Here is a 21,934-nt window from a genome sequence, read left to right as displayed (position 1 = left end):
GTTTTTCAAACATTCCTTAATACTTTTAATGGAATAAAAATGCTCATTGAGGTTAGTTTATGTATGATTCATCATGTTTTAAATTTCTAGAAAATCCCTGTACTGGCTGTGATACATTCAGGTACCCCCTTTACCCAACAAAAGTAACCCTTGGGGTACACTTAACACATATTGAGAACCTGGGCTGTAGACTAAAGCTGCCCCTTTAATAACTCAAAGAATAATGATTATTTCTGCACAATGTAGGGCGATGTAGTCCTTTAGAATTTAAGAAATGTAATTGTTTACAAGAGCCAATATTGTTAAGTCACTTGGAAAGAGAATGTCCCATCTGCACCATATTTTTATATTTCACTGAACTATTAAATGCTTTACTGTAACATGAAATAAGATGTTAAGAAGGATTTTCAAAAGCACTGCATATTTGTATTATAAACCACTAATAAATGTTAACATGGTAAAAAGTATTTGATTTTGTCCCTGCAAAACTATGACTGTTCGGTCACACTGCTTTAAACGTATTTAATAGTAAAGTGTAAAAAATGTTCAGCACCCTAAACAAACAAAATGTAATAATCAGCTGTTTACCATAACCAGCCTAATGAAGATGTCAGTTGCTTTGGGTTATTAATCTGTACAAAAACTAAAATGTTATGAGCCAATTTCCATATTGGCAAAAAACCATCTGCAATGTGACTGTGCCCCCAGATTTTCTAAACCCTTCTCCATCCAGAACTGCATTGCACTTATTATTTGCACATGCTTATCATGAGGGCTAGCTAAGCTTAAACTAGGGAGGATTCTCATTGATTCACTGAGTGTTGAACTTATGAATCCCTCCTGGGCTGGGAGGCTTCATATTGGTCTCTTTCAAACCAGTAGGTATTCCCAGCAGTATTATTTTGCCAAGGCTCCCATGGGTATTGCGACACTTGTCCCTGGTGGCAGACTCAATTGGAATTGGCGGACCAGAGCAGAAACCCAATGGTGTGTATTGTGAATAGACAACAGACATGTGATGGACACTACAATGGTACATAGTATCTGCAGATAATACTTAATGAATGCATTGCAGTGCATCATGCGTAGTGTGAGCCTCACTCAACTTCACACTTACTTTAACCTTCTGCCGCCCACATCACGCCAGTGGGTGTGGCCGCGGCGGCAGCCCCAGGACCGCCTAACGCCAATTGGCTCAAATTCCTGGGGCTCTGTTTTGCATGAGATCGCGCGCATGGTGCGCGCGCATCTCATGCTCGGAGGGCGGAGCTCCGCCCCGCCTTCAGTCTCCGAGGGGCTATTGCCGCTCGGGAGACTGTTAGACGGCGATCACGCCGTCTATTTACTAGGTGCAGCGCTGCGATGAGCAGCAGCGCTGCACTGGGGACAGCCATGCGACACGGCTGTCCCCATGGGGGACAAGAGAGCGATCGGCTCTCATAGGCAGAAGCCTATGACAACCGATCGCCATAATTGGCTGGCTGTGGGGAGGGAGGGAGGGAGGGAGGGAGGGAAGAAATTTAAAGAAAAAGGGGTTTTTAAAGAAAAAAAACAAACAATAATATTTATTTAAAAAAAAAAATAAACATGGGGGGAGCGATCAGACCCCACCAACAGAGAGCTCTGTTGGTGGGGAGAAAAGGGGGGGGGGGGAATCACTTCTGTGCTGAGTTGTGCAGCCCTGCAGCTTGGCCTTAAAGCTGCAGTGGCCAATTTTGCTAAAAATGGCCTGGTCACTAGGGGGGTTTAGCCCTGCAGTCCTCAAGTGGTTAACTGCTGTCTCTTACTTTTTCTTTTTTGACACCATAGACTTAGATCCAGACCATTGGATTTGGATCACAGGGACAAAAACTGAGTAAAAGTATTACCAGCAGGGACAAAGACAGAAGTGAAAAGGTTCAGAGGTTCTTATTCTCACTATCCAAAACAAAATAAAGAGATTTGTATGGATTTGGTCTTTCATTTCAGTGGAAAATCAAATGCAAAAACAATAAGTAGTTCCATGGATACAGATTGCAGATGCTCACGGTTTATTGCTTATTTTTGCGTAAAGTTTGTATTAAAAATAATTTCTTCATACGCTCTGCCTTGTTTCCAGTGTCCCAGTGCCAGTGTTAGTTTACATGTAATATCTACAGCCTTGTGGCATTTTACTACATAGGAATAAATATACTGTATTGGTAATTTTAAGCATACGAGAGAATTCTGGCAGGCTTTGAAAGTGACAGTTTGAAAAGAAAAGGTGTAGTTTATGACTCAGAAAACTATCAGAAAGGTCGTGTTTCTTCCTGCTTGTTGTCACAGCATCTGGTACTTCTATTATACAGTTTATTTGATAAATGACTGAAAGCGGTGTGCTAGAAGCATAAAAAACTTCCATTGTTTAATAAAGCTACAGTTCAAATAATAGTGGGCCTGAGATTGCATAGCTGTGACCTTACATGTTCCGCGATTAATCACTTAAAAGGCTACAGTACCTAATATAAAATGACTTTATATAAAAAGCTAATGGCAACAGCTCTAAATATATCTGTAAAAATCACAAAGGAATAAAAAGTTTCTTATCAAAACATTCATAACATGATTGTTCATTCAATATAAGTCTTGAGTGAATGATTTAAACTCACTTCACTGACTTTTCACCTGGTCCAATATATTTCTGTGGTTTAGTGGAGTGATTTTTTTTCTAAAAACAAAAAATATTGAATGTAGAAACATGTGTACCTTCCCACTTAGCATGGTTAAAATCACAAATGAGCTGTATTTATCATTAAAGTAGGAGTACAGACAGTCAAAATGCTTTTATCATAACAAGGCAAGGAATTTACACAGTTTAGGAATGTTATAAGTGGTGTAGCACTTCAGATTAGGATTAAAGTCAAATTTGTCACAAATATTGCTTCAGGAAGGTCAAAACCAAATAACAGTCATATTTACAGGAAGTAACCTGGTATCGAAAGGGCTTTTATAGTTGGTAGCAATTCAATGAACTGTATTGGTCCTCTCTATCTGGCCTCCATTTAGGCTATAACCTCTAATTACGCATTTAGACCTTTTCTTTTGTAACTTGAGGGGTGAAGGACTTGTTGTACATAGAGATGGTCCAAACATCCGATTTTCGGTTCGCGAACTTCTACAAAAGGTTCGGTTCGCGCGAACTTTCGTGAACCGCAATAGACTTCAATGGGGATGCGAACTTTGAAAACTAGAAACATTTATGCTGGCCACAAAAGTGATGGAAAAGATGTTTCAAGGGGTCTAACACCTGGAGGGGGGCATGGATGAGTGGGATAGACGCCAAAAGTCCCGGGGAAAAATCTGGATTGGACGCAAAGCAGCGTTTTAAGGGCAGAAATCACATTGAATGCTAAATTGCAGATCTAAAGTGCTTTAAAACATCTTGCATGTGTATACATCAATCAGGGAGTGTAATTAGAGTACTGCTTCACACTGACACACCAAACTCACTGTGTAACGCACCGCAAACAGCTGTTTGCATAGTGACGGCCGTGCTGGACTGGTGCGCATAATGGCGATAGCGGTTTTCAAGCCCATATGGTCGCCGGGCTGTGGTAGGTCAATGATAGAACAACGGTGACTGTCCAGCTGATCTGAATTTGGTCTGTGCACAATGAAGCAACGACCTTATTATCTCCTTGTATGTAGGTAGGCATAGGTAGGTGCCCCAGTATAGGTAGGTAGGCATAGGTAGGTGCCCCAGTAGTTAGCTAGGCATAGGTAGGAGTCCCAGTATAGGTAGGTAGGCATAGGTAGGTGTCCCAGTATAGGTAGACAGACATAGGTAGGAGTCCTAGTATAGGTAGGTAGGCATAGGTACGAGTCCCAGTATAGGTAGGTGTCCCAGTATAGGTAGATAGGCATAGGTAGGTGCCCCAGTAGTTATCTAGGCATAGGTAGGAGTCCCAGTATAGGTAGGTAGGCATAGGTAGGTGCCCTAGTATAGGTAGGTAGGCATAGGTAGGTGCCCTAGTATAGGTAGGCATCAGTAGGTGTCTCCATATAGGTGAGTAGGTGCCCCAGTAGTTAGGTAGGCATATGTAGGAGACCCAGTATAGGTAGGTAGGCATAGGTAGGTGCCCTAGTATAGGTAGGTAGGCATAGGTAGGTGCCCTAGTGTAGGTAGGTAGGCATAGGTAGGTGTCCCCGTATAAGTAAGTAGGTGCCCCAGTAGTTAGGTAGACATAGGTGGTTGTCCCAGTATAGATAGTTAGGCAGGGCCTGGATGGCACAGTAATAGCAATTACCAAGGTCAAGCTGCAACAGATAGGGCTGTATAATGCAGTGTCAGTGGGCAACACAAAAAAAACACATCAGGAGAACATTAGCTCTCAAAAGAGTTGGACTAAGCTTTCCCTATGAGAGTCTGCAGCAGCTCTCCCTTCTCTAATTACTGCAGGCATACGAGTGAGTCCAATGCCTGACGCTGCCTGCCTTTTATAAGGGGGGGGGGGGGTGGTGGCTCCAGGAGGGAGTGTAGCCTGATTGGCTACAATGTGCCTGCTGACTGTGATGTAGAGGGTCAAAGTTGACCCTAATGATGCAGTACGGGGTGAATTAAACTTCCGGAAATGTTTGCGGTTCTCCGCAAATGCGAACCATGGAATTTCGCCGGGAACCGTTTGCCGGAGAACAGTTCGGGCCATCTCTAAAGGGGAGTTGGATTGGGCCCTTAGTGGCAGTTTATTGCAATTAGTCAATGTAGCAGATGTTACTCAGGGGAATTTTTACTCAAGACTTGCCTCAGATGGATTAATTAGGACTTACTGTAATCTGGATTTCTGCATAGGACTTTTATTTCTGTCTTGTGTCTGTTTTCATTAAATGAGTTTTCTTTTCAGCTTCTCTTAAAAATTCAAATGTTTAAGGGACACTAATATACCCCAGTACCCATTTCCCTGGGTAGGGGAGAGGCTATCTGGGATTCTAGGCGACCACATTAAAGGGAACTACCAGATTCTACCTAAGAACAGGTGAAGAGTGCTTGCAAGTGTGTGTGTGTGTGTGTGTGTGTGGGGGGGGGGGGTTGAGGGTTCAATGTCCCCCTTACAATTACTTACTGCTCCTAAGGAAAGAGGTCATAAACCCCATGATACATGTAGACTAAAGCTAAGGACCCACATACAGTAATAGACACCTGTCGGTGATCAGGAAAAGATCCCTTGGGCAGCAATTTGGAGAACGATGGTGTACAGACACATCCTTAGCCTTGAGGCTACTGATGTGTTCTGTTGGTATGGATGGGTGATGAAAATAGTATTGTGATCGGTTATGCTAGGGCATCGGAGGCTGTTACATGGTTTTTGATGATGCCCGAGCAGGGTCAATTGTTGGCTGCAGTACACACAAACTTATCACTACCTGAAATGGTTATCGGGTGTTTCGGACTATAGTTATTGCATATGAGTACGTACCTTTAATTCCATGACTTTCATGATTCCCGGGCCTTTGAGATTTCTTAATGCAGGGTTACAGCACTTTGAGTCCCCATTGAGAAAAGCGCTATAAAAATATTATTGTTATTGTTGTGGTTATCCTCCTGTACAGGTATTTGGACTACACACTGTAAAGTACCCAAGGACCGATTGATATATATTCTACTCTATTGCTCTTTATTTTGTGCATAAAACTTAAATGAAGTACCATGCACATAGTTATATATGAGAACCAGGCAAATTGTTGTGATCACGCTTTATGTGGGCATTATATATATATATATATATATATATATATATATATATATATATATATATATATATATATATATATATATATATATATTATATATTTTTTTTTTCTGAGGCACTGTGTATTTACTTTACTTATATATGCAATGCGCACATTTTGAGTATCATGCACTTTAGCTCATGAAGCCTGATGGTGCTTGTTTCAGGTCATTCTATGTATGGTTAGACTTTTGCAATAGTTTCAAGTGGTACATGAATGCAGTGTCAGAGAGATAGAGTTATCCACTTGATTGTGGATGTACCTGTTGGGCAGTGCCTGCTAGAGAAATATAATGTGTGCATATAATTATGTTAGAGGTTGTTAACTTTTACAGGTTCAGTACTTTACCTATTTAAAGTTTTTTTTTTCTTTATAGGTAAAAGCCTTTGACATCTGGTCTTCCAGTAGGTAAGATCATTTTCTCTGGTGAAATTACACATTTTGAAATCATAAATTATCTGTTACCATTTTCTGATATGGATGAATTGTACTCAAACTGTGGCCCAGAAATGATTGTTAGATTAAAGGCCTGTGGCAGCTGCTCCCCAGCTCTAAGATGTGACATGTATCACTGATTAAATTTGTATGTAATGCTTATCTGTAGGCAGTAAATGCAATACAATGCAAATTTGCAATTTTCTTTGTAAAAATAAAGAAAATTATAATGAAAGTAAGTAAGTTAGTGTTAGTTATTGATTAATAAATCAGTTTACAGGTTTACAGGTTAACAAATGCAAATAGATTGCATCTGTAAGTTGGGTTAAAGTAGCATCGAGCTTGTAAAATATTGTCCTGTAAAAATTAGACCACTTTTGTACGTGCATGAAATTAGTTTTAGTAAGAAAAAAAGAAAGCATATGTTTGCTACAAGACTTTCCACAGGGGCTTAACATTTAGGCCCGGTTCACATTAGCATTTGGAGCCAAAAGGATCCAGTGAGCGGATCCGGTCTCCGCTTCACTGGATCCGGATGACTCTGTCCACGGCCCGGTTCACATTAAAAATGGAAAGTGAAAATGGATCTGATCAGTGATTGATCGGAATCGGTTTCACTCAATTTTGCCTGCAATTACATACCTAATCTTCTGTAGCAGCCGGCGGTAGAGGCTTCCTCTTCTTCCGCTGTGACTACAAGTCACATGACGCATCATGTAGTCAAATGACGCGGAAGAAGACATAAACCCTCCCTCTCCCATTCGCCCGGCTGCTGCACCCTCCCTCACCCTCCCGTCACTCAGGTTCGCGTCGGCACATGTCCCTATCCCCCGTGGAATGGTCCGTTTATTCACTAGGGTGAAGATACGTTCCGTTTTCCATTGCCCCAATGCTGCAGCATTTTTTTGTCTGGATCCGTTCCACTGGGCAGAACTGTGCAGAAAATTAAGGCCTGCAGCAATTTTTTTGATCCAGAGACTGGAACGTACGGAACATATCCGTACCAACGGACACATGTGAATGGGATCCAGGTTAACAATGGGATCCAGGTTGGATCATAGGTTAACTTAGGATCCTTTCACATCCATTCCGTTTGTAAAGTATACGTTCCGGTGCCAATCTGCAAAAAAACGCTAATGTGAACCGGGCCTTACAGTAGTAATAATAAAATATACATATATGTTATAAATAAGTGTAATACCGATACTACATAGTTATGGCCACACACAGCATGTCCAAAAGGTTCCCAGGAGAAATAGCAAGAGCGGACCCAGAAAGCTAGTACTGCGCCTGCTCAGGATCTCAGTAGGTAAATATTTACCTCCCTAGTGTTTAGGGGCTGCCAGCACTGGATCCTGGAGGGTGAAGAGGATGGGGAAGCCTCATTAGGTTCCAAAAGGCTTTCCCCTCCTGAGGTAAGGCTGTTTTTTTTTGTAACAGATTTTCTTTAACTTTTTATTGGTACTTGTTAGTACACAATTACAACATGAGTGTGACATTGTACCAGTAGAATTTTCTTTACATCAAATACAGTAAAAATTGACTCCACGAAAAAAAAAAGCAAAGAACATTGCACATAGTATTTGTAATTCAACATTGTTGTTGCTAAATAGTAAAACATACTCATAGCTTTGTTCATGTGAAGTAATTCCATTTCTAGCTTATCACATCTCTTATTAATCATTGATAGAAGATCAGTACTTTACTAACGTTTGTGAACCTATACACATGAATTAGAAATAAGGCATTAGTATATGAAAAAAAACATACTACCTGAAAAAAATAACACCAATAACTGTAAAGTCCTGTATGATGTGAGGTGGGACTTGATTTGGCTTACTTTTTCACCATATCCAACAAATACACAATTGGATTCTGCTGTCCATATGCTATGGACACTTTGTGCACTGTACAGATAATAGCATAGTTGCTATGGTCTGTGGCTGGTCAGCAAGCTGTGATGCACTGGGTGTTCTGACACTTTTCTCTCATGGCCAGCATTTCAGTAGTCTGTACTACAGACATTTTTCTGTTGGATCAGATAGGTAATCCTGCACTTCTCACATACAGTAAATCAGTGAACTATGTGATCCTATCACTTTGTTGATGGTTCAGTAGCCCTAACCCTAAGACCCCACTGGTAGTGCCTAACCCTAAGAGCCCCCTGGTGGTGCCTAACCCTAAAACCACCCTGGTGGTGCCTAACCTTAACACCTGATCCCCGCTAACAATAATATGATACATTTCAATTTAATTGCAGCCACCCGCTAAATAGCGTAACGACTTTCTATATTATGATAAATAACAATTGCGCCCATTTTGGCAACAACTTTTTCAACTGCTCCTGTTAGACCCCACAAAACGGCATAATTCACATCATGCAGCTTTGAAACTTCCATCAACAGGCTTTGACTTGGCAATAAAACTCAAAATGAGCATATTCAACCCTAAAATATTATTATGTAATATATATTTATTACAAATGATAAAACAGAAAGGGGACTTATAGTTTGCTTTGTTTATGCATTTAATAACTCTATTTTAATATAGTGTGTGTCAGCTTTGCACACAGCTTGTAATTTATTTGGTCCGTTTCAAATAGCAACAAAAATTAAAGGGACCATGAGCAGATTGCTTGGGTATGCTTTTAAGTATACCCACAAATACATGGTAAAACCCCCATATTTACCGGCCCTGACTCCTCTGTGCAGTGAGCACAATGACGTGCTGCTCGTGCATGGATAGGCAGAGAGGAGGATGACGGAAGCCAGAGCATGCGCAGACCGCATGGCCCGACTTCTGCTTTCGGGGTCACAGCGCGACTTTGCTGAGAGTCGCCAGCCACAGTGTGATTTACAGTGGCTGGACTGGGGGACAGAACACTTTATATCACGGGGGGGGGGGGAATGACCATGTATTCGTGGGTATGCTTAAATGCTTACCCACGCAATCTGCCCTCGGCCCCTTTAACAAATGGATTTTTAATCTCTAATACCATGATACATGTATATAAATTAGGAAAAGGATAACCACAAAATGCAGAGGTGTCTTTCAAGAAGTAGAAACTATAGTAAGCCATTCATTTGATGCCTGGAACAAATCGTCCCTTAGACCTATTTGTGCAAACTAGGTGACTTATGATTCTTCGGTGAGGCTATTAGTATAATGGCCATACACTTTAGTAACTGAGCCAGGAGTAAAGGTCCTCATGGGCTATTAACAGGTCAAGCTTTTGAGATCTCTTTGTCTCCAGTAAAAATGCTTCTTTTAAACTGTGATTAATTACTACAAATGTGCAATTGCCTGCTTCTGTGAAAACATGAAAAAAGGCGAAGTAGAGCAGATTTTACTTGTTAAATATCACTATGTACTGTAAAAAATGGTATAGTGCAAACCTGGGGCGACCCCATGAAATACTTACCCGGGGCTTCCTTCAGCCCCTTGCAGCCGACATGTCCCATGCAGCATCTCCGCTCGCAGCCGCCGACCCGGGGTCCCACCGTAAGTATTTCATGGGGTAGCACATATTGACTGATGATTTCTTTAAAAACAATGTTGAGTCTGTTGCTGAAACAGCAGCTAATTCACACACATTTTAGCAGGCCTCACTATGATGGGTTATGATAGAGGAAATGGTTGCAAACTATTGATGGCTTCTGTATTTTTACTTTTTTTCATAAAACGTTTATTTATCAAAAAGTCAAGAAAATTTAAACATGGCTTGTGTAGCACAAGAAGCATAGTCTCAAAAATGTAATTATACAGTAGTATATAGCTATCCCATACAATAATATTGCATAGTTCAATTAGCCTCATTAAACCGTTACCTTATGTACAATGAGATGTTAGTAAACTGAATAATAAGAAGACCATAATGGTGGTAAAGGTCATGTCATGCACTAATTTCAACTTGTTATGCCAATAAATGCAATGGAACACCTAAACAGCATCCCCCCATTCTAGTAAAAAACAACAATGAGCTATTGAACCATGGGCCAGCAAGGGCCCCAATAAACTAAAACGTAACTTATGAATAACGTGCAACAACGACTTATCAGATCATTTGGTAAATTTAGTAATATGAAGCAGCAAAAGGAGGAAACCTAGTCGTAGTAACCAGAAAATAACGTTTAACACAACATAACATAAAATTTATTAATTGGTCCAGACGCTAAGCTATTTAAGTATAGTTCTTGGCTTATTTATTTTTAAAGCAAACCTGTGAGTTAGCAAAATGAAACAACAAAACAAAAACATACTACCTGAATCCTGATGTCTTCCAGACCCCATCTGTCCTAGTTTTTCTGCTCCCTGCTGTTTTGTTTAAAAAAAAAAATCTGAAATCAATTTATAAAATTTGATTTTATCTAGCAAGGTTCCATGAATGGGAATGCGGCCATCTTTCCAAAGCAGTTCCGGGGTCGTGGCCATCTTGGCAGTTGAAATCTAATTTAATGAATTAATTTTTGACCAGAAACAAGCAATGTGGAGCGGAAAAAATGGGACATCTGGATTCAGGTAGAGGCATTTACTGCCCAGCCACTAGAGCGTGGTTGTGAGGGTACATGTGTAGCTGATGCCTCCTTCTCCCACTTGTACTGTCGACAAGCCTTCGACAAGCAACTTGTCATGGATTTCAACACTGAGTTTCGGCGAATGGGAATGGCTTGGAATGATGAATTCAGCATACACCAGGAGATTTTCTAATAAGGATTAGGTATGCATGTTCGGTTTCCATCCAAAATTTGACTTCAGGTACACTTTAATAAACCCAGACAATATTTTCAGGATCACATATGTTGTCTGCAGCCTCAGAAGGCCTTGGTAAATCAAGCTGAAAGGGTCACTTATTTTAGCATTTCTGGAGTAAAGGGATTTGCATGCCAGTTGTGCATATCCATAGATCATATGAAGTGATAAAAAGGGCATATAATGTAACACCAGAACAGTGGTAATGTAACAAGATAAAAGTGTGCTTTTTGTGAATGTTATCAGCTGTCAGCTTTTAATCACACTTTACAGACTGATGGGTATATTATATATGAGTTTACCTATTAAGTTTTTATAGATCACAGACTAGTGTGTATGTGAATCAGTCACTTCATTTCAATAAAATGTATCTGGTGCTGGGAACATATATTAAATTGTCATTAGTTACAAATCAAATAGAACAGTCTATCTGCCTGATATCCCAAGCCATTTACACAGGACTTGGCTGTCCTCCACTCCAGATCACCTCCTTTCATTCATTTTGCAATCACAGTAACTTGCAATCTGTTATTTATTTTGAAATGGAGAGAGAGAGAGATAGGTTGAAGAAGCATTTTATGCCAAGCAAGGTTTCCGAATGTTTGATAGGGCAGTACTTAAAGAAATAGTTTGACATATCAATATTTCTAAGACAAAAAAATATAAATGTACTAGTGTAAAAATAAACTCTAGGAAAATGTTTATTTTATGTTTGGACAGGGTAAAGAGTTTGGAACCTTTTAAAACTTGTTTTTTACTTCTGTCTTTGTCTCCATTGAGAAGACATTTCCACAAGTCTTGACCCTGTAACCTCCTTTAGTAGTAATGAGCAAAAGTGGACATGTTTACTTCTCCACAATAATTCCAAAGTTAACACTTAATGCCAGAATATATTGCATGTCCATGAATATGAGGGTATTTATGAAAAACTATTGAAGTTGGTGTAGCATGAGAAAAGGACTTTTCTCACATCTACAATGTTGTCGAAATTGGCAGAGGTGGCCATCACACTGCCTGGGCACCTCACCTTTATTTGATGAAGTGTGGGTAGAGCACCATCTGGCCTGTGCTATGGCAAACAATGTATACATGATATACTTTATATCTGCAGTTTTAGAGGTGTAGAAAGGGCAAGAAAGGTTTTTTTTCCAACAAGGTTTTACATTGAAATGTGGCTATCATTTGTACTGAACAAAACCTCAGGAGTGCACTAGTTCTATAAAGGGAAGACTGACGTGCCTGTTAATGCTTCTGTCAGCTGAGGGCCTTCTGGCTTGTTTTATGCTTGGAGTCTCAGACACACCTTTCATATCATAATAGAGCTAAGCATGGCATGATGATGTCATCAACTACCTCTCTTATTCTTCAATCATGCTAGTTTTTTTGGGGGGGGATATGGATTTTTTTTTCTTTTATTAACCACCTTAGCGGTATGGACGAGCTCAGCTCGTCCATTACCGCCAGAGGGTGCCGCTCAGGCCCTGCTGGGCCGATTTTGATCAAATAAAGAGCAGCACACGCAGCCGGCACTTTGCCAGCCGCGTGTGCTGCCCGATCGCCGCCGCTCTGCGGCGATCCGCCGCGAGCAGCGGCGAAAGAGGGTCCCCCCAGCTGCCTGAGCCCTGCGCAGCCGGAACAAATAGTTCCGGCCAGCGCTAAGGGCTGGATCGGAGGCGGCTGACGTCCATGACATCACTCCGCTCGTCGCCATGGCGACAGGAGAAGCCAAACACGGAAGGCTGCTCATTGCGGCCTTCCGTGTTACTTTTGGCCGCCGGAGGCGATCAGAAGAACGCCTCCGGAGCGCCATCTAGTGGGCTTTCATGCAGCCAACTTTTAGTTGGCTGCATGAAATAGTTTTTTTTTTATTTAAAAAAAACCCTCATGCAGCTGCCCTGGCGATCTTAATAGAACGCCAGGGTGGTTAAATTACTCTTAAATGTAAAATAAATTCAGATCCTGTCCAAACACAAGTTCATACACCAGCACTAGCACTTTTATTTAAGCCTTACAACCTGATGTTTAGCTTTCAAGATGTCAGACTCTGCATTTGAACATAGAACACCATAGCAGTGGGTTGATTTTTTGTTGACGTTTACACTTGTAAGGAGTTTTTATGTCTTCTTCTGTAAAATTGGAGTAATGCTGCATGTATTGTTTTTAACATAATGTAGTGCTGTACATGATCAGAGAATGGAAGGATTTGTGAAAGCAGAAGAGAAGCTGTTGCTACACCATGGACAGGTGGTACTGGAAATATTAGGCTTGATTAGGCATCTATGATTCAATATCTTTATGTATTATGTGGTAAGCTCCCTGTGTGTTGGGTTCTAGTGGAAGTGAAAGCCGGTATTACTACAGTTAAGGTGTTTTTTAATCCCTAACACTTAACCTAACTCCTGCATGGGAGGGTTCAATGCTGTTCCATTTCGTGACTTATTGTGCTTGGTCTGTACTGCACTGATGCCGACTCTCCAGTCAATTATACTGAAGGGTTCACCTGCTTCATGTTCAAAAGATTTATAATATTTAGACAAAAACAACCCTCTCTCTCACCAACACTTAACAGACCCCCAACAAACCTAATGTTTTGTTTTTGTTTTTTTCCCACTCGTATGTCCCGCATAGTGGAACATCGCAAATTCCGCATTGCACTCGTATGTCCCGCCATGCGGGACATTTTTTCAAGCGCAGTTTGCGGCGCATCAGACCACCCGTAAACCCAAATTTTTGTCCGCATATGTAGTGGGCATGTAATATTACATGCCCACACAGTCAGTACCCCCCTGCCCGAAACTGTCCGCGATCACCGCTAGAAGGAAGTGACATAGGCATTTGAATGTCACTGCATTTTCCTTCCTGTTTTTTTTGCAATTTTATTTCTGATTCCATATTGATTCCTTGCTGATTCCTTCTTGTAGATTCCTTTCTTCATATTCCATGCAGATTCCTTGCAGATTACATTGCAGATTTCTTGCAGATTGCTTGCAAAGTTGCATAGAGAATCAATGGCATCCTATGGAATGGACTGGGGGGAGGATAAATAGTAGCCAGTATTTTATTGCTAATATGCCCAATCGAAATACCAAAGATTGCATTGTGTGTAGGGTCAGTAAGACACTGGGTGGCAGGCATAAAACCACCAATTATTGTGGAACTTGCTCACACAGGCCAGGATTACACCCAGGAAACTGTTTTATAATTTACCATACCTTGGCTTTCTCCTCTGCTACCAGCCAATAGAAGATGCCAAACTGTCCAAAAAAAGGTATCAAATTAAACATTATAATGTGTTCTTTAAAATAAGATATACCATGTTACGGTGTTACGTTCCATGTTAAAATGGGAGAGAGAGTAAGAGGGAGAGTGCATTTCTGTAAAAAAAAAAAACCTCAGAGCAGAAACGACTCCCTTTAGGAAAAAACTCAGAATGGAAAGGGTTAATATAAAATGTAAATATAGGTCTAGATCCACTTTAACAGTTACTTGAAGTGATATGTAGCAGGATGAGATAAACATGTGAGTACATCCTGCATAAAACTTTTCTGTACTCCTTTTTACTAATTTTTGCTGTAAGGGTTAAAAGCCCATCATCATAGGCTCAACACACTATAAAATCTTGGTTGTATAGATTTACCAAATCTATGTAGTATAATGGCCAACAGGTTGAAAGGTACTTTGAAAGGATTTTTATGATGAACTCTTATAATACATGAAAGTGGTAAGATTGAAGAACCAAAATTGTATGGTGTGGGTTGAGCCTACTCTGCTTGCAAGAAGCTTTTTGCTCATGCACTGCCCCGGCATTCCATTTCTCCCCCATTGAGCAGTATGTAGCCAGCTGCAGTTGAGTAGCATGTCTGTAAAACTCTTGTGTGGCAAACCCTAACCCTTCCACCCTGATGATCCATGCATAACTGTTAAGAGTAACTGTTATTGTGTTGGGCCTGTGTACATAATTTTACTTTGCATGGAAGCTGAATATGCACTACAATGTTAGTTGCCAGTGATACAGTTTATTCTTAAACCATTAAATAGGAATGTGGGATTCTAGAAAATTCCTATTTAGGTGCTGTAGCTAGATTTTTCAATCTCCAACTTGCTAGATTTTTCATTTTCCAAATTTACAAATATAGTACTCAGAAGGCTTTTTTTTTTTTAACTTGACAACAACAGCTAGCATCCAAATGGTTTCACAAAATAGATTTTTCATTTTCCAAATTTACAAATATAGTACTCAGAAGGCTTTTTTTTTTAACTTGACAACAACAGCTAGCATCCAAATGGTTTCACAAAATATAGCCCATTTATAGAGATGGGATTAAAATGTCAACGTTCTCCAGCTTTTGTGCACATCTTTCATTGATTATAGTGTACCCTTTAAAAAACACAAAACAGTACTAAATGCATTTTTATATCCAAACTTGGTAAAATGGCACTACATCATTAAATAGCAAAATTATTAGACTTTGCTCTCAAACATGAAATCACAAATGGCATCTAAACTGTTGCAAAGTGTTAGCAAGAGTACTCTCTGGTAGTTCTGTGATCAACAACTGAACAATGTCTTTGATATCTGAGAACCTCCCTCGTGGTGACTACAAAAGCTGGCAAAAAATGTGGTTATATGTAATGAACAAGTGTTTGTGATTTTGTAAGTTCAAGAAGGTAATGCTGCTTTACAGTAGATAGCTGTTACAAATGCAGTACTCTTTAGTGGAATCTTTTGAGCATCGTACAACTGTAATACGCAAAATTACAGTTTGGGGTTCATTCACTTAGCAGTAAAATGGCTGTGCATAGGTAGTGCATGGGAATACCGGTGCTTATGGCAGTTGCATAGTGCAATTTTTCAGCTTTTACATATTGTATGAGGGTTAGTAAAATAGTAGGTACTGCTAATGTTAGGGAAGAGTTAAATTCAATGGAAACATACTGAATATAAAAAAGGGTATTGGTTAGGACTGGGCAGACCCAGGAGAAAGATCAGCTTAGAAATGTTGTAGGGTTCGTTCACACTTACAACACAGGTGGCCGTGTGTCTGCACTGCTCTGCATGGCATTATGATTCCTCCAGAAGCGCATGTGATCCCATTCATTTGTAATGAATGGGATCGAAGTGCTAACGGGACGAAATGCATGCACCCATGCATTACGATTCCACGGTGAATTGCAAACCATGCATGGAAACATCAGACAGTGCAGTCTATGCATTTTTGATGTCCCAGCGATCGCGCATTGCATTGCTGTGTTTCTAAAAGCACAGCTGAAATCACACAGATGGAAATGAGCCCTTAGGCTTCTTGCACACCAAGACGTTGTGTTAGGTGCCACGTTAAGGTCGCATAACGTGCACCTAACACAACGTATGGTGCTGCAAGAGCCGACGGTAGAGTGAGCCGTGTTAGGCGGCTCGATTCCTATAATGTCTCCCAGAGTGGCGCTGATTGGCCAGCGGGACCACGTGATGCGGAGCGAGACACTCCGCATCACGTGGTCCCGCCGGCCAATCAGCTGCCGCCAGTGCAGTGAATATTAAGTAGCCATGTGCGCGGCTACTGTAGCTGGCTCTCCCCGCCTCCTCTCCGCCCCCCACTGCGCATGTGCAAACAGTCTAACGCGGCTATAGCCGCTCCAACGCCGTAGCATGCTGCACTTTGCACCGAACGTGCAGCATTACATGTAACGCAACGTGGGCTGTGTGAACAGCCCACTTGTGTTACATTGCTGTGCGTTGGGGGAGCGTTACAGGCGCACTAACGTGCGCCTGTAACGTCTTGGTGTGTAAGCAGCCTTAATGTTTAGGTAAACATTTTTTTTCCAACCAAGCTTTATTGAAGCAGGTAAGTAATAAGGATTAATGTTACATCATCATCCATAAAAGCGATAAAGCTTTGGTAAATGTTTAAAGAACAAAAAAAAGAAAGAACGTATAACATCATAACTGCACCATTGTAAATCATTTGACAAATAGATTAAAATAATGCATATCCATGTTTTAAAGAAAATATAGCATGACTTATGTATAGAACAATGAAGGCAGGAGTAGGGATCAAGATCCTCCGTCAATTAGGAGAAAGAAGAATACAGGTAGTTATGCTGAGTGTCTGTTGGCCTAGGGGCATAGAGATTATAATTTGGTTCTAATGGAAGTCGCCCATATTCTATTAAATTTGGTCTCTGTGCCTCTGCACTGATATACTGCCTTACATAAGGGGAGGACCTAATTAACAGTTCTTATAAGATCGGAACATGTAGGTACAGTTGCAGTGATCCAGTGCCTAGTGAGTACCTTGCAGGCAATGTGCATGAGCTCAAGGAGGAAAAATTTAACATATTTATGAGAGGTAAACATTTTTTTATTTTAAATAAAATGTGACTTTGAGAGATGAACAGCAATTATGCAAGTAGTTATATACCGTATTTCGCGCCGTATAAGACGCTCCGGAATATAAGACGCACCCAGATTTAGAGGGCAAAAACCAGGGAAAAAAAAATATAAACTAAACCTGGTGCATCCATGTTCCAGGAGCGTCTTGTACATGACCTCCCCCAAATGGTGCCCTCCTGTGTCCCCATGTCTCTCCCAGGTGTCCCTCTGTCACCCCCAGGTGTCCCTCTGTCACCCCCAAGTGTCAGCAGCCTGTCAGCCCCCCAAGTGTCAGCAGCCTGTCAGCCCCCCAAGTGTCAGCAGCCTGTCAGCCCCCCAAGTGTCAGCAGCCTGTCAGCCCCCCAAGTGTCAGCAGCCTGTCAGCCCCCTAAGTGTCAGCAGCCTGTCAGCCCCCTAAGTGTCAGCAGCCTGTCAGCCCCCTAAGTGTCAGCAGCCTGTCAGCCCCCCAAGTGTCAGCAGCCTGTCAGCCCCCTAAGTGTCAGCAGCCTGTCAGCCCCCTAAGTGTCAGCAGCCTGTCAGCCCCCTAAGTGTCAGCAGCCTGTCAGCCCCCTAAGTGTCAGCAGCCTGTCAGCCCCCTAAGTGTCAGCAGCCTGTCAGCCCCCTAAGTGTCAGCAGCCTGTCAGCCCCCTAAGTGTCAGCAGCCTGTCAGCCCCCTAAGTGTCAGCAGCCTGTCAGCCCCCTAAGTGTCAGCAGCCTGTCAGCCCTATGTGTCCTCCTCCATTCTGTGTCCCGCTGTGAGGTGTCCTGCTGTGAGGTGTCCCGCTGTGAGGTGTCCCGCTGTGAGGTGTCCCCACGCCCCCCCGTCTATCCTGCCCTCCTGTGTCGCCGGGTCCCCCCCATGTAAGAAGCGGCAGAAGCTTACCTCCTCCATCTTGCCCGCGGCGATTGAAGACATCCGGTTCCTGTGTGCGGCTTCCTCTAGTGCCGGCTTGTAATGACGCGTCATCAATGACGCGTCATTACAAGCCGGCACTAGAGGAAACCGAACACAGCCGGATGTCTTCAATCGCCGCGGGCAAGATGGAGGAGGTAAGCTTCTGCCGCTTCTTACATGGGGGGGACCCGGCGACACAGGAGGGGGGAATAGACAAGCGGGGGCAAGGGGGAACGCAGACACAGGCAAGGCAGGGAATCCCCGATGACGGCGGGTCGGCGGTTCGTATCGGCGGGCGTCCATAAGTCGGGGATTCCCTGCCTTTGCCGTATAAGACGCAGGGACTTTTTCTCCCCATTTTTGGGGGAGAAAAAGTGCGTCTTATACGGCGGAAAATACGGTATATATATATATATATATATATATATATATATATATATATATATATATATATATATATATATATATATATATATATATATATATATACTGTATGTATATATATATATAGAGAGAGAGAGAGAGAGAGAGAGAGAGAGAGAGAGAGAGAGAGAGAGAGAGAAATAAAGCATGAGCATTATTAAAAAGCTATGGAAGAAGAATCAGCAGTTTGCCTATATTCAACACTGTACTTTTTCCTTGGGTGATATGTGCTGCCGTGACTCATTTTATAAGTTTTTTGTTCCCTCGTGAACTGTAAGTTTACAGTCTATTTTTTCCCATTAAAATGCTTTGTTGGGTTAGGGGAAATGATGTGGATCTGGACACTGAAAGTATATCATAAAAATATTTTAAAGGGTTTCCTTCCTTTAATGTGCTATAATTGCACCATTTGCTGCAAACGCCAAACCATCCATATAATTGCTCAAAGGGAATTGCAATAATTTTATAAATCTATGTGGGCAAACTGCCATAGTAAAGAGGAGAGCTTTCACCTCTTTTTCTTCAATCCAAAGCTTGAAAGGGATGATAAAACCGCCTTGTTAACCCTGTGATCCTTAGGGGCGTTGGGTGTTAATATTGGCTATTGTGCGATAAGAGCAAGAGTTCATGTGAATACTAATGATATAGCTGCATACAACAGGTACACTATTCATCATCAGTGGTTTAACTGGGCCATCGTTGTCCAAACTGAAGCCTTTTTATGAGCTGTGGCAAATCTCCACAAGGCTCCTACAAATTTTCAGCTGAGCTTTGCACATTTTGTCATGTTACAGCCTTATTCCAAAATGGATTAAACTCATTTTTTCCTACACTCAACACCCCATAATGACAACATAAAAAAGTTTACTTGAGCTTTGGCAAATTTATTTAAAATAAAAAAAAAAACTGAGCAATCACATGTACATACACGTACACATGTATTCACAGCCACTGACAATACTTTGTCGTTGCACCTTTGGCATCAATTACAGCCTCAAGTCTTTTTGAATATGTTGCCACAAGCTTGGCATTCCTATCCTTGGGCCAGATTTGCCCATTCCTTTTTACAGCACCTCTCAAGCTCCGTCAGGTTGGATGGGAAGCGTTGGTTCACAGCCACTTGCTTCAGAGATTTTCAATTGGATTCAAGTCTCTGCTCTGGCTGGGCCACTCAAGGACATTGACAGAGTGCTGTGTGTTTAGGGTTGTTGTCCTGCTGAAAGATGAACTGTCACCCCACTCTTAGTTCAAGAGTGCTCTGGAGCAGGTTTTAATCCAGGATGTCTCTGTACATTGCTCCAGTCATCTTTCCCTTTATCCGGACTAGTCTCCCATTTCCTGCTGCTGAAAAACACCCCGACAGTATGATGCTGCCACCACAATGCTTTACTGTAGGGATGATCTTTTTTAGTTTAATTTTAGTTTAAAAATGTTAGCTTTTGTAAAGGATGAGCCTGAATTATTGTTTCAGTCCATTTGTCCACCAAAGGTGTTGCCTGCCTATTACAGTGTCTCAGTATCTCATTCCTGGCTTGAAAGCCCAGTAGTTATATTAGTATATTTTGTTTACTTGCCTGCAGTCTTGTATCCAACCATCCTAGTAAGATTATACCTGGATCTGTAGGCAAATCAGTATCCAGCAATCTATGTATTGCATTCATCTCTTCACAACAGAAAAACAAAATCTTAGGATGGCTCCAAGAGTTATGTTTGTATATTCCTGTCTCCCTCCCATGTCTAAAGCATACATTTGTTCTACTAAAGTTTAATTTGTGTATGTACAGGATTATGATATAACTAATGTAAAAAACTTTACTTGGATCAACTGAGTCTTAGCTGATGTTACCATCAGTGGGGGTTCCTCCAGAATCTAATCTTGTTCTTACCTTGCCATATTTGGAATATCCACTATACATTCTTTAAAGCACTTTTACGGTTTTGTGAGTTAATCTCAGTTTTATAATTAAATCAAAGGAAAGTAACATTTCATTCTTTCAGCTAATCTCAGATAATTCATTGTAAATTGCCAATTGCACCTTGGTAGGATCTTGGTAGTATCAGTCTTTTTAACCCTATCTACAGTACTTGTAAAATAGGCGACACATAGCAACCACAGCTGCCTGACTACGTCAGCATGCGCGCCACTGAACATCCCATGCACACAGCTCCGCGCGGAGCAGAATGTTGCACACATCTGACATGAACGCAGCCCATGGACACAGATTCCTGCGCTTTTATTGGGTAGGATGTACCTGGGGCCTAGAGACAGTGACATAATTAGGGGACAAGCAATGTTATCATGATTCAGAAATCGTATCAAAATAGAGGCACCAAAAAAGGATAAAGAATATTTTGAAAAAAGTTTAAAAAGGGAAGCAGTGGTGAACTTGCCTCCCTATTGAAGTTGGCCTGGGCACCGCCATAGACATAATATTATTACGTCTTTGGCCACGCATCAGTATAATTTGGGTGGCGGCAATCACGGGACCCTGAATTACTTCTCCCTCTGAATCGCTATGACTCAAGGGTAATAGTAATTAAGGGCGCCCGGCATTTCAGCGGCAGCAGGGTGAGCCATTATTCCGCTCACTGTGCGCCCAAGTTACCGGGTGGCAGAATGCCATGTATCGATCCTACACAGAAAAGATCACATTTGAACATAAATTATTAATCTGTTTGGTAGGGATTTTCAATCTGTGACTGGAGATGGATTTAAATAGAACCAGTTAGAAGATTTCAGCCTCTTTTACATACTCCAGCCAGTATTTTTAAGTAAAAATAAACTATTGTAATGTACACTCTCTAGCAGGCTTGGAAATCTCACTAGTACCGTCCTAATAGCACAAGCCAGAGTAAACAAAAATAGTGAAATTCATACATGTAACATTAATTATTTGCAGCAGTATGGCAAGTGGACTATTGAGTCTACGCCATTACCAAGGCAGTATAGTGGGTGACATTTTCTTTAATTGGGGATACTCAGCACTGATTTAAATATTGTTTGACATTCTTCAATTTACATTCTGGAAAATGCCTCAGTATTTTGCAAGCTGTTGAAAGCTCTGACAGAACAGACACAGTATGTGGGAAGTCCCAGCAGGCAATCAAACTGCGTTTATGTATTGAAGATATCATTATTTAAGTAAGAGTTGTGCAGAAAGATTGCAGGAACTTTGTGGAGTGCAGATGTTAAATGTTCTAAGTGAGGCTTTATTTATACAGTAGTTTCAAATTGTTATGGTCTCCTGGCATGGCTCATATCACAAGAGGCTTTATTTCATTTTTAATGTATTAGTTTATACCACCTTTTTTTGCAG

At 41.4% G+C, this 21,934-nt stretch overlaps 1 protein-coding gene across 4 annotated transcripts in view; it reads left to right on the top strand.

The window, feature by feature from the left end:
* BMPR1B (bone morphogenetic protein receptor type 1B) overlaps positions 1 to 21,934 on the top strand; it is a 664,739-nt gene that overhangs the window by 83,491 nt on the left and 559,314 nt on the right. For 3 of the 4 annotated variants that reach the window (XM_068232391.1, XM_068232364.1, XM_068232337.1), the window contains exon 2: positions 6,122 to 6,153. The exons of the other annotated variant lie outside the window; for it this stretch is intronic. The gene's annotated coding sequence lies outside the window, so the exon portion shown is untranslated. The remainder of the gene's footprint in view (positions 1 to 6,121; positions 6,154 to 21,934) is intronic. 4 annotated transcript variants of the gene reach the window in all.

Source organism: Hyperolius riggenbachi, chromosome 1, assembly GCF_040937935.1.
Source record: "Hyperolius riggenbachi isolate aHypRig1 chromosome 1, aHypRig1.pri, whole genome shotgun sequence".
NCBI lineage: Eukaryota > Metazoa > Chordata > Amphibia > Anura > Hyperoliidae > Hyperolius > Hyperolius riggenbachi.
This window is presented reverse-complemented; position numbering and strand designations above follow the sequence as displayed.